Raw genomic sequence first — 13,230 nt, forward strand, 5'->3', positions numbered from 1 at the left:
ATGCATATGTGTGGTAAATTTGGTAAGCGAAATGATAACTACAAGTTAGTTCGAAAGGAAAATAAACTTTCTTTCATAAAACAATGTAAAACAGCAAAATTTACTTAATGTAAAACTGATGATAACATTGTTGTACTGTACTATTATTTTACTTGATTAAACTTATATTTACCCAAAAAAAAAAACAACTAAATTATGAACGTTCTCAGAATTCCACAAATCTTGACCCAAAAGTAGGTCTAGGCCCATGCATTCGTGTGGTAAATTTGCTAAGCGTAATAATAACTACAGGTTAGTATGAAAGGAAAGAAAACTTTCTTTAATAAAACGGTGTAAAATAGTAAAATTTCTACGTTCTCAGAATTCCATGAAACTTGACCCAAACCTAGGTCTAGACCCATGCATTTGTTTGGTAAATTTGTAAAGCATAATAATAACTAGAAGTTAGTATGAAAGGAAAACAAACTTTCTATAATAAAACCGTGTAGAACAGCTAAATTTTGTATGTTCTCAAAATTACACGAAACTTGCCCGAAACGTAGGTCTAAACCCATGCATTTGTGTGGTAAATTTGCTAAGCATAATAATAACAACTAGTTAGTACGAAAGAGAAACAAACTTTCTCTAATAAAACTGTGTAAAATAGCTAAATTTGGACGTTCTCATAATTACACGAAACTTGACCCAAACGTAGGTCTAGACACGTGCATTTGTTTGGTAAATTTCATAAGCGTAATAAGAAAGGAAACAAACTTTCTTTAATAAAACCATGTGAAACAGCTAAATTTTGAACGTTCTCAAAATTCCACGAAACTGGCCCCAAATGTAGGTCTACATCCATGCATTTGTGTGGTAAATTTGCTAAGTGTAATAATAACTACAAGTTAGTACGAAAGGGAAACAAACTTTTTTTAATAAAACCGTGTAAAACAGCTAAATTTTGAACGTTCACAGAATTTCAAAAAACTTGACCCAAGCGTAGTTTTCGACCAATGCATTTATGTGGTAAAATTGCTATCCGGACTAATAAGTACAAGTTAGTATGAAAGACAAACAAACATTCTTTAATAAACCGTGTAAAATAACTAAATTTTGAACATTCTCAAAATTTCATGAAACTTGAATCAAACGTTGGTCTAAACCCATGCATATGTGTGGTAAATTTGGTAAGCGTAATGATAATTACAAGTTAGTTCGAAAGGGAAATAAACTTACTTTCATAAAACAATGTAAAACAGCAAAATTTACTTAATGTAAAACTGATGATTACATTGTTGTACTGTACTATTATTTTACTTGACTAAACTTATATTTACCCAAAAAAAAAAACAACTAAATTATGAACGTTCTCAGAATTCCACAAAACTTGACCCAAAAGTAGGTCTAGGCTCATGCATCCGTGTGGTAAATTTGCTAAGCGTAATAATAACTACAAGTTAGTACGAAAGGGAAACAAACTTTCTTTAATAAAACGGTGTAAAATAGTAAAATTTCTACGTTCTCAGAATTCCATCAAACTTAACCCAAACGTAAGTCTAGACCCTTGCATTTGTTTGGTAAATTTATTAAGCATAATAATAACTAGAAGTTAGTATGAAAGGAAAACAAACTTTCTATAATAAAACCGTGTAGAACAGCTAAATTTTGTACGTTCTCAAAATTACACGAAACTTGCCCGAAACGTAGGTCTAAACCCATGCATTTGTGTGGTAAATTTGCTAAGCATAATAATAACTACTAGTTAGTACGAAAGAGAAACAAACTTTCTTTAATAAAACTGTGTAAAATAGCTAAATTTGGACGTTCTCATAATTACACGAAACTTGACCCAAACGTAGGTCTAGACACGTGCATTTGTTTGGTAAATTTCATAAGCGTAATAAGAAAGGAAACAAACTTTCTTTAATAAAACCATGTGAAACAGCTAAATTTTGAACGTTCTCAAAATTCCACGAAACTGGCCCCAAATGTAGGTCTACATCCATGCATTTGTGTGGTAAATTTGCTAAGTGTAATAATAACTACAAGTTAGTACGAAAGGGAAACAAACTTTTTTTAATAAAACCGTGTAAAACAGCTAAATTTTGAACGTTCTCAGAATTTCACGAAACTTGACCAAACGTTAGTTCTCGACCAATGCATTTATCTAGCCAATTTGCTCTCCGGACTAATAACTACAAGTTAGTATGAAAGACAAACAAACTTTCTTTAATAAAACCGTTTAAAATAACTAAATTTTCAACATTCTCAAAATTCCATGAAACTTGAATCAAACGTTGGTCTAAACCCATGCATATGTGTGGTAAATTTGGTAAGCGTAATAATAACTACAAGTTAGTTCGAAAGGGAAATAAACTTTATTTCATAAAACAATGTAAAACAACTAAATTTTGAATGTTCTCAGAATTCCATAAAACTTGACCCAAAAGTAGATCAAGGCCCATGCATTCTTGTGGTAAATATGCTAAGCGTAATAATAACTACAAGTTAGTACGAAAGGAAAAATAACTTTCTTTAATAAAACCGTGTAAAATAGTAAAATTTCTACGTTCTCAAAATTCCATGAAACTTGACTCGAACGTAGGTCTAGACCCATGCATTTGTTTGCTAAATTTGATAAGCATATCATAACTAGAAAAATTACTTTTACCAAAAAAAAAAAAAATAATAACTAGAAGATAGTATGAAAGGAAAACAAATTTTCTATAATAAAACCGTGTAGAACAGCTAAATTTTGTACGTTCTCAAAATTACACAAAACTTGCCCGAAACGTAGGTCTAAACCCATGCATTTGTGTGGTAAATTTGCTAAGCGTAATAATAACTACTAGTTAGTACGAAAGAGAAAGAAACTTTCTTTAATAAAACTGTGTAAAATAGCTAAATATTGACGTCTCATAATTACACGAAACTTGACCCAAACGTAGGTCTAGACATGTGCATTTGTTTGGTAAATTTCATAAGCGTAATAAGAAAGAAAACAAACTTTCTTTAATAAAACCATGTGAAACAGCTAAATTTTGAACGTTCTGAAAATTCCACGAAACTGGCCCCAAACGTAGGTCTACACCCATTCATTTCTGTGGTAAATTTGCTAAGCGTAATAATAACTACAAGTTAGTACGAAAGGGAAACAAACTTTTTTTAATAAAACGTGTAAAACAGCTAAATTTTGAACGTTCACAGAATTTCAAAAAACTTGACCCAAGCGTAGTTTTCGACCAATGCATTTATGTGGTAAAATTGCTATCCGGACTAATAAGTACAAGTTAGTATGAAAGACAAACAAACATTCTTTAATAAACCGTGTAAAATAACTAAAATTTGAACATTCTCAAAATTCCATGAAACTTGAATCAAACGTTGGTCTAAACCCATGCATATGTGTGGTAAATTTGGTAAGCGTAATGATAATTACAAGTTAGTTCGAAAGGAAAATAAACTTTCTTTCATAAAACAATGTAAAACAGCAAAATTTACTTAATGTAAAACTGATGATTACATTGTTGTACTGTACTATTATTTTACTTGATTAAATTTATATTTACCCAAAAAAAAAAAAACAACTAAATTGTGAACGTTCTCAGAATTCCACAAAACTTGACCCAAAAGTAGGTCTAGGCCCATGCATCCGTGTGGTAAATTTGCTAAGCGTAATATTAACTACAGGTTAGTATGAAAGGAAAACAAACTTTCTTTAATAAAACGGTGTAAAATAGTAAAATTTCTACGTTCTCAAAATTCGATGAAACTTGACCCAAACCTAGGTCTAGACCCATGCATTTGTTTGGTAAATTTGTTAAGCATAATAATAACTAGAAGTTAGTATGAAAGGAAAACAAACTTTCTATAATAAAACCGTGTAGAACAGCTAAATTTTGTACGTTCTCAAAATTACACGAAACTTGCCCGAAACGTAGGTCTAAACCCATGCATTTGTGTGGTAAATTTGCTAAGCATAATAATAACTACTAGTTAGTACGAAAGAGAAACAAACTTTTTTTAATAAAACTGTGTAAAATTGCTAAATTTGGACGTTCTCATAATTACACGAAACTTGACCCAAACGTAGGTCTAGACACGTGCATTTGTTTGGTAAATTTCATAAGCGTAATAAGAAAGGAAACAAACTTTCTTTAATAAAACCATGTGAAACACCTAAATTTTGAACGTTCTCAAAATTCCACGAAACTGGCCCAAAACATAGGTCTACACCCATTCATTTCTGTGGTAAATTTGCTAAGCGTAATAATAACTACAAGTTAGTACGAAAGGGAAACAAACTTTTTTTAATAAAACAATGTAAAACAGCTAAATTTTGAACGTTCTCAGAATTTCACGAAACTTGACCAAACGTTAGTTCTCGACCAATGCATTTATGTGGCAAATTTGCTATCCGGACTAATAACTACAAGTTAGTATGAAAGACAAACAAACTTTCTTTAATAAAACCGTTCAAAATAACTAAATTTTGAACATTCTCAAAATTCCATGAAACTTGAATCAAACGTTGGTCTAAACCCATGCATATGTGTGGTAAATTTGGTAAGCGAAATGATAACTACAAGTTAGTTCGAAAGGAAAATAAACTTTCTTTCATAAAACAATGTAAAACAGCAAAATTTACTTAATGTAAAACTGATGATAACATTGTTGTACTGTACTATTATTTTACTTGATTAAACTTATATTTACCCAAAAAAAAAAACAACTAAATTATGAACGTTCTCAGAATTCCACAAATCTTGACCCAAAAGTAGGTCTAGGCCCATGCATTCGTGTGGTAAATTTGCTAAGCGTAATAATAACTACAGGTTAGTATGAAAGGAAAGAAAACTTTCTTTAATAAAACGGTGTAAAATAGTAAAATTTCTACGTTCTCAGAATTCCATGAAACTTGACCCAAACCTAGGTCTAGACCCATGCATTTGTTTGGTAAATTTGTAAAGCATAATAATAACTAGAAGTTAGTATGAAAGGAAAACAAACTTTCTATAATAAAACCGTGTAGAACAGCTAAATTTTGTATGTTCTCAAAATTACACGAAACTTGCCCGAAACGTAGGTCTAAACCCATGCATTTGTGTGGTAAATTTGCTAAGCATAATAATAACAACTAGTTAGTACGAAAGAGAAACAAACTTTCTCTAATAAAACTGTGTAAAATAGCTAAATTTGGACGTTCTCATAATTACACGAAACTTGACCCAAACGTAGGTCTAGACACGTGCATTTGTTTGGTAAATTTCATAAGCGTAATAAGAAAGGAAACAAACTTTCTTTAATAAAACCATGTGAAACAGCTAAATTTTGAACGTTCTCAAAATTCCACGAAACTGGCCCCAAATGTAGGTCTACATCCATGCATTTGTGTGGTAAATTTGCTAAGTGTAATAATAACTACAAGTTAGTACGAAAGGGAAACAAACTTTTTTTAATAAAACCGTGTAAAACAGCTAAATTTTGAACGTTCACAGAATTTCAAAAAACTTGACCCAAGCGTAGTTTTCGACCAATGCATTTATGTGGTAAAATTGCTATCCGGACTAATAAGTACAAGTTAGTATGAAAGACAAACAAACATTCTTTAATAAACCGTGTAAAATAACTAAATTTTGAACATTCTCAAAATTTCATGAAACTTGAATCAAACGTTGGTCTAAACCCATGCATATGTGTGGTAAATTTGGTAAGCGTAATGATAATTACAAGTTAGTTCGAAAGGAAAATAAACTTACTTTCATAAAACAATGTAAAACAGCAAAATTTACTTAATGTAAAACTGATGATTACATTGTTGTACTGTACTATTATTTTACTTGATTAAACTTATATTTACCCAAAAAAAAAAAACAACTAAATTATGAACGTTCTCAGAATTCCACAAAACTTGACCCAAAAGTAGGTCTAGGCTCATGCATCCGTGTGGTAAATTTGCTAAGCGTAATAATAACTACAAGTTAGTACGAAAGGGAAACAAACTTTCTTTAATAAAACGGTGTAAAATAGTAAAATTTCTACGTTCTCAGAATTCCATCAAACTTAACCCAAACGTAAGTCTAGACCCTTGCATTTGTTTGGTAAATTTATTAAGCATAATAATAACTAGAAGTTAGTATGAAAGGAAAACAAACTTTCTATAATAAAACCGTGTAGAACAGCTAAATTTTGTACGTTCTCAAAATTACACGAAACTTGCCCGAAACGTAGGTCTAAACCCATGCATTTGTGTGGTAAATTTGCTAACCATAATAATAACTACTAGTTAGTACGAAAGAGAAACAAACTTTCTTTAATAAAACTGTGTAAAATAGCTAAATTTGGACGTTCTCATAATTACACGAAACTTGACCCAAACGTAGGTCTAGACACGTGCATTTGTTTGGTAAATTTCATAAGCGTAATAAGAAAGGAAACAAACTTTCTTTAATAAAACCATGTGAAACAGCTAAATTTTGAACGTTCTCAAAATTCCACGAAACTGGCCCCAAATGTAGGTCTACATCCATGCATTTGTGTGGTAAATTTGCTAAGTGTAATAATAACTACAAGTTAGTACGAAAGGGAAACAAACTTTTTTTAATAAAACCGTGTAAAACAGCTAAATTTTGAACGTTCTCAGAATTTCACGAAACTTGACCAAACGTTAGTTCTCGACCAATGCATTTATCTAGCCAATTTGCTCTCCGGACTAATAACTACAAGTTAGTATGAAAGACAAACAAACTTTCTTTAATAAAACCGTTTAAAATAACTAAATTTTCAACATTCTCAAAATTCCATGAAACTTGAATCAAACGTTGGTCTAAACCCATGCATATGTGTGGTAAATTTGGTAAGCGTAATAATAACTACAAGTTAGTTCGAAAGGGAAATAAACTTTATTTCATAAAACAATGTAAAACAACTAAATTTTGAATGTTCTCAGAATTCCATAAAACTTGACCCAAAAGTAGATCAAGGCCCATGCATTCTTGTGGTAAATATGCTAAGCGTAATAATAACTACAAGTTAGTACGAAAGGAAAAATAACTTTCTTTAATAAAACCGTGTAAAATAGTAAAATTTCTACGTTCTCAGAATTCCATGAAACTTGACTCGAACGTAGGTCTAGACCCATGCATTTGTTTGCTAAATTTGATAAGCATATAATAACTAGAAAAATTACTTTTACCAAAAAAAAAAAAAAATAATAACTAGAAGATAGTATGAAAGGAAAACAAATTTTCTATAATAAAACCGTGTAGAACAGCTAAATTTTGTACGTTCTCAAAATTACACAAAACTTGCCCGAAACGTAGGTCTAAACCCATGCATTTGTGTGGTAAATTTGCTAAAAGTAATAATAACTACTAGTTAGTACGAAAGAGAAAGAAACTTTCTTTAATAAAACTGTGTAAAATAGCTAAATATTGACGTCTCATAATTACACGAAACTTGACCCAAACGTAGGTCTAGACATGTGCATTTGTTTGGTAAATTTCATAAGCGTAATAAGAAAGAAAACAAACTTTCTTTAATAAAACCATGTGAAACAGCTAAATTTTGAACGTTCTGAAAATTCCACGAAACTGGCCCCAAACGTAGGTCTACACCCATTCATTTCTGTGGTAAATTTGCTAAGCGTAATAATAACTACAAGTTAGTACGAAAGGGAAACAAACTTTTTTTAATAAAACCGTGTAAAACAGCTAAATTTTGAACGTTCACAGAATTTCAAAAAACTTGACCCAAGCGTAGTTTTCGACCAATGCATTTATGTGGTAAAATTGCTATCCGGACTAATAAGTACAAGTTAGTATGAAAGACAAACAAACATTCTTTAATAAACCGTGTAAAATAACTAAATTTTGAACATTCTCAAAATTCCATGAAACTTAATCAAACGTTGGTCTAAACCCATGCATATGTGTGGTAAATTTGGTAAGCGTAATAATAACTACAAGTTAGTTCGAAAGGAAAATAAACTTTCTTTCATAAAACAATGTAAAACAGCTAAATTTACTTAATGTAAAACTGATGATAACATTGTTGTACTGTACTATTATTTTACTTGATTAAACTTATATTTACCCAAAAAAAAAAACAACTAAATTATGAACGTTCTCAGAATTCCACAAAACTTGACCCAAAAGTAGGTCTAGGCCCATGCATTCGTGTGGAAAATTTGCTAAGCGTAATAATAACTACAAGTTAGTACGAAAGGGAAACAAACTTTCTTTAATAAAACGGTGTAAAATAGTAAAATTTCTACGTTCTCAGAATTCCATCAAACTTAACCCAAACGTAGGTCTAGACCCTTGCATTTGTTTGGTAAATTTGTTAAGCATAATAATAACTAGAAGTTAGTATGAAAGGAAAACAAACTTTCTATAATAAAACCGTGTAGAACAGCTAAATTTTGTACGTTCTCAAAATTACACGAAACTTGCCCGAAACGTAGGTCTAAACCCATGCATTTGTGTGGTAAATTTGCTAAGCATAATAATAACTACTAGTTAGTACGAAAGAGAAACAAACTTTTTTTAATAAAACTGTGTAAAATAGCTAAATTTGGACGTTCTCATAATTACACGAAACTTGACCCAAACGTAGGTCTAGACACGTGCATTTGTTTGGTAAATTTCATAAGCGTAATAAGAAAGGAAACAAACTTTCTTTAATAAAACCATGTGAAACACCTAAATTTTGAACGTTCTCAAAATTCCACGAAACTGGCCCAAAACATAGGTCTACACCCATTCATTTCTGTGGTAAATTTGCTAAGCGTAATAATAACTACAAGTTAGTACGAAAGGGAAACAAACTTTTTTTAATAAAACAATGTAAAACAGCTAAATTTTGAACGTTCTCAGAATTTCACGAAACTTGACCAAACGTTAGTTCTCGACCAATGCATTTATGTGGCAAATTTGCTATCCGGACTAATAACTACAAGTTAGTATGAAAGACAAACAAACTTTCTTTAATAAAACCGTTCAAAATAACTAAATTTTGAACATTCTCAAAATTCCATGAAACTTGAATCAAACGTTGGTCTAAACCCATGCATATGTGTGGTAAATTTGGTAAGCGAAATGATAACTACAAGTTAGTTCGAAAGGAAAATAAACTTTCTTTCATAAAACAATGTAAAACAGCAAAATTTACTTAATGTAAAACTGATGATAACATTGTTGTACTGTACTATTATTTTACTTGATTAAACTTATATTTACCCAAAAAAAAAAACAACTAAATTATGAACGTTCTCAGAATTCCACAAATCTTGACCCAAAAGTAGGTCTAGGCCCATGCATTCGTGTGGTAAATTTGCTAAGCGTAATAATAACTACAGGTTAGTATGAAAGGAAAGAAAACTTTCTTTAATAAAACGGTGTAAAATAGTAAAATTTCTACGTTCTCAGAATTCCATGAAACTTGACCCAAACCTAGGTCTAGACCCATGCATTTGTTTGGTAAATTTGTAAAGCATAATAATAACTAGAAGTTAGTATGAAAGGAAAACAAACTTTCTATAATAAAACCGTGTAGAACAGCTAAATTTTGTATGTTCTCAAAATTACACGAAACTTGCCCGAAACGTAGGTCTAAACCCATGCATTTGTGTGGTAAATTTGCTAAGCATAATAATAACAACTAGTTAGTACGAAAGAGAAACAAACTTTCTCTAATAAAACTGTGTAAAATAGCTAAATTTGGACGTTCTCATAATTACACGAAACTTGACCCAAACGTAGGTCTAGACACGTGCATTTGTTTGGTAAATTTCATAAGCGTAATAAGAAAGGAAACAAACTTTCTTTAATAAAACCATGTGAAACAGCTAAATTTTGAACGTTCTCAAAATTCCACGAAACTGGCCCCAAATGTAGGTCTACATCCATGCATTTGTGTGGTAAATTTGCTAAGTGTAATAATAACTACAAGTTAGTACGAAAGGGAAACAAACTTTTTTTAATAAAACCGTGTAAAACAGCTAAATTTTGAACGTTCTCAGAATTTCACGAAACTTGACCAAACGTTAGTTCTCGACCAATGCATTTATCTAGCCAATTTGCTCTCCGGACTAATAACTACAAGTTAGTATGAAAGACAAACAAACTTTCTTTAATAAAACCGTTTAAAATAACTAAATTTTCAACATTCTCAAAATTCCATGAAACTTGAATCAAACGTTGGTCTAAACCCATGCATATGTGTGGTAAATTTGGTAAGCGTAATAATAACTACAAGTTAGTTCGAAAGGGAAATAAACTTTATTTCATAAAACAATGTAAAACAACTAAATTTTGAATGTTCTCAGAATTCCATAAAACTTGACCCAAAAGTAGATCAAGGCCCATGCATTCTTGTGGTAAATATGCTAAGCGTAATAATAACTACAAGTTAGTACGAAAGGAAAAATAACTTTCTTTAATAAAACCGTGTAAAATAGTAAAATTTCTACGTTCTCAGAATTCCATGAAACTTGACTCGAACGTAGGTCTAGACCCATGCATTTGTTTGCTAAATTTGATAAGCATATCATAACTAGAAAAATTACTTTTACCAAAAAAAAAAAAAATAATAACTAGAAGATAGTATGAAAGGAAAACAAATTTTCTATAATAAAACCGTGTAGAACAGCTAAATTTTGTACGTTCTCAAAATTACACAAAACTTGCCCGAAACGTAGGTCTAAACCCATGCATTTGTGTGGTAAATTTGCTAAGCGTAATAATAACTACTAGTTAGTACGAAAGAGAAAGAAACTTTCTTTAATAAAACTGTGTAAAATAGCTAAATATTGACGTCTCATAATTACACGAAACTTGACCCAAACGTAGGTCTAGACATGTGCATTTGTTTGGTAAATTTCATAAGCGTAATAAGAAAGAAAACAAACTTTCTTTAATAAAACCATGTGAAACAGCTAAATTTTGAACGTTCTGAAAATTCCACGAAACTGGCCCCAAACGTAGGTCTACACCCATTCATTTCTGTGGTAAATTTGCTAAGCGTAATAATAACTACAAGTTAGTACGAAAGGGAAACAAACTTTTTTTAATAAAACGTGTAAAACAGCTAAATTTTGAACGTTCACAGAATTTCAAAAAACTTGACCCAAGCGTAGTTTTCGACCAATGCATTTATGTGGTAAAATTGCTATCCGGACTAATAAGTACAAGTTAGTATGAAAGACAAACAAACATTCTTTAATAAACCGTGTAAAATAACTAAATTTTGAACATTCTCAAAATTTCATGAAACTTGAATCAAACGTTGGTCTAAACCCATGCATATGTGTGGTAAATTTGGTAAGCGTAATGATAATTACAAGTTAGTTCGAAAGGAAAATAAACTTACTTTCATAAAACAATGTAAAACAGCAAAATTTACTTAATGTAAAACTGATGATTACATTGTTGTACTGTACTATTATTTTACTTGATTAAACTCATATTTACCCAAAAAAAAAAAACAACTAAATTATGAACGTTCTCAGAATTCCACAAAACTTGACCCAAAAGTAGGTCTAGGCTCATGCATCCGTGTGGTAAATTTGCTAAGCGTAATAATAACTACAAGTTAGTACGAAAGGGAAACAAACTTTCTTTAATAAAACGGTGTAAAATAGTAAAATTTCTACGTTCTCAGAATTCCATCAAACTTAACCCAAACGTAAGTCTAGACCCTTGCATTTGTTTGGTAAATTTATTAAGCATAATAATAACTAGAAGTTAGTATGAAAGGAAAACAAACTTTCTATAATAAAACCGTGTAGAACAGCTAAATTTTGTACGTTCTCAAAATTACACGAAACTTGCCCGAAACGTAGGTCTAAACCCATGCATTTGTGTGGTAAATTTGCTAAGCATAATAATAACTACTAGTTAGTACGAAAGAGAAACAAACTTTCTTTAATAAAACTGTGTAAAATAGCTAAATTTGGACGTTCTCATAATTACACGAAACTTGACCCAAACGTAGGTCTAGACACGTGCATTTGTTTGGTAAATTTCATAAGCGTAATAAGAAAGGAAACAAACTTTCTTTAATAAAACCATGTGAAACAGCTAAATTTTGAACGTTCTCAAAATTCCACGAAACTGGCCCCAAATGTAGGTCTACATCCATGCATTTGTGTGGTAAATTTGCTAAGTGTAATAATAACTACAAGTTAGTACGAAAGGGAAACAAACTTTTTTTAATAAAACCGTGTAAAACAGCTAAATTTTGAACGTTCTCAGAATTTCACGAAACTTGACCAAACGTTAGTTCTCGACCAATGCATTTATCTAGCCAATTTGCTCTCCGGACTAATAACTACAAGTTAGTATGAAAGACAAACAAACTTTCTTTAATAAAACCGTTTAAAATAACTAAATTTTCAACATTCTCAAAATTCCATGAAACTTGAATCAAACGTTGGTCTAAACCCATGCATATGTGTGGTAAATTTGGTAAGCGTAATAATAACTACAAGTTAGTTCGAAAGGGAAATAAACTTTATTTCATAAAACAATGTAAAACAACTAAATTTTGAATGTTCTCAGAATTCCATAAAACTTGACCCAAAAGTAGATCAAGGCCCATGCATTCTTGTGGTAAATATGCTAAGCGTAATAATAACTACAAGTAAGTACGAAAGGAAAAATAACTTTCTTTAATAAAACCGTGTAAAATAGTAAAATTTCTACGTTCTCGGAATTCCATGAAACTTGACTCGAACGTAGGTCTAGACCCATGCATTTGTTTGCTAAATTTGATAAGCATATAATAACTAGAAAAATTACTTTTACCAAAAAAAAAAAAAATAATAACTAGAAGATAGTATGAAAGGAAACAAATTTTCTATAATAAAACCGTGTAGAACAGCTAAATTTTGTACGTTCTCAAAATTACACAAAACTTGCCCGAAACGTAGGTCTAAACCCATGCATTTGTGTGGTAAATTTGCTAAGCGTAATAATAACTACTAGTTAGTACGAAAGAGAAAGAAACTTTCTTTAATAAAACTGTGTAAAATAGCTAAATATTGACGTCTCATAATTACACGAAACTTGACCCAAACGTAGGTCTAGACATGTGCATTTGTTTGGTAAATTTCATAAGCGTAATAAGAAAGAAAACAAACTTTCTTTAATAAAACCATGTGAAACAGCTAAATTTTGAACGTTCTCAAAATTCCACGAAACTGGCCCCAAATGTAGGTCTACACCCATTCATTTGTGTGGTAAATTTGCT

This window comes from Sesamum indicum, linkage group LG11, assembly GCF_026168435.1.
Source record: "Sesamum indicum cultivar Baizhima isolate 11 linkage group LG11, ASM2616843v1, whole genome shotgun sequence".
Lineage (NCBI taxonomy): Eukaryota > Viridiplantae > Streptophyta > Magnoliopsida > Lamiales > Pedaliaceae > Sesamum > Sesamum indicum.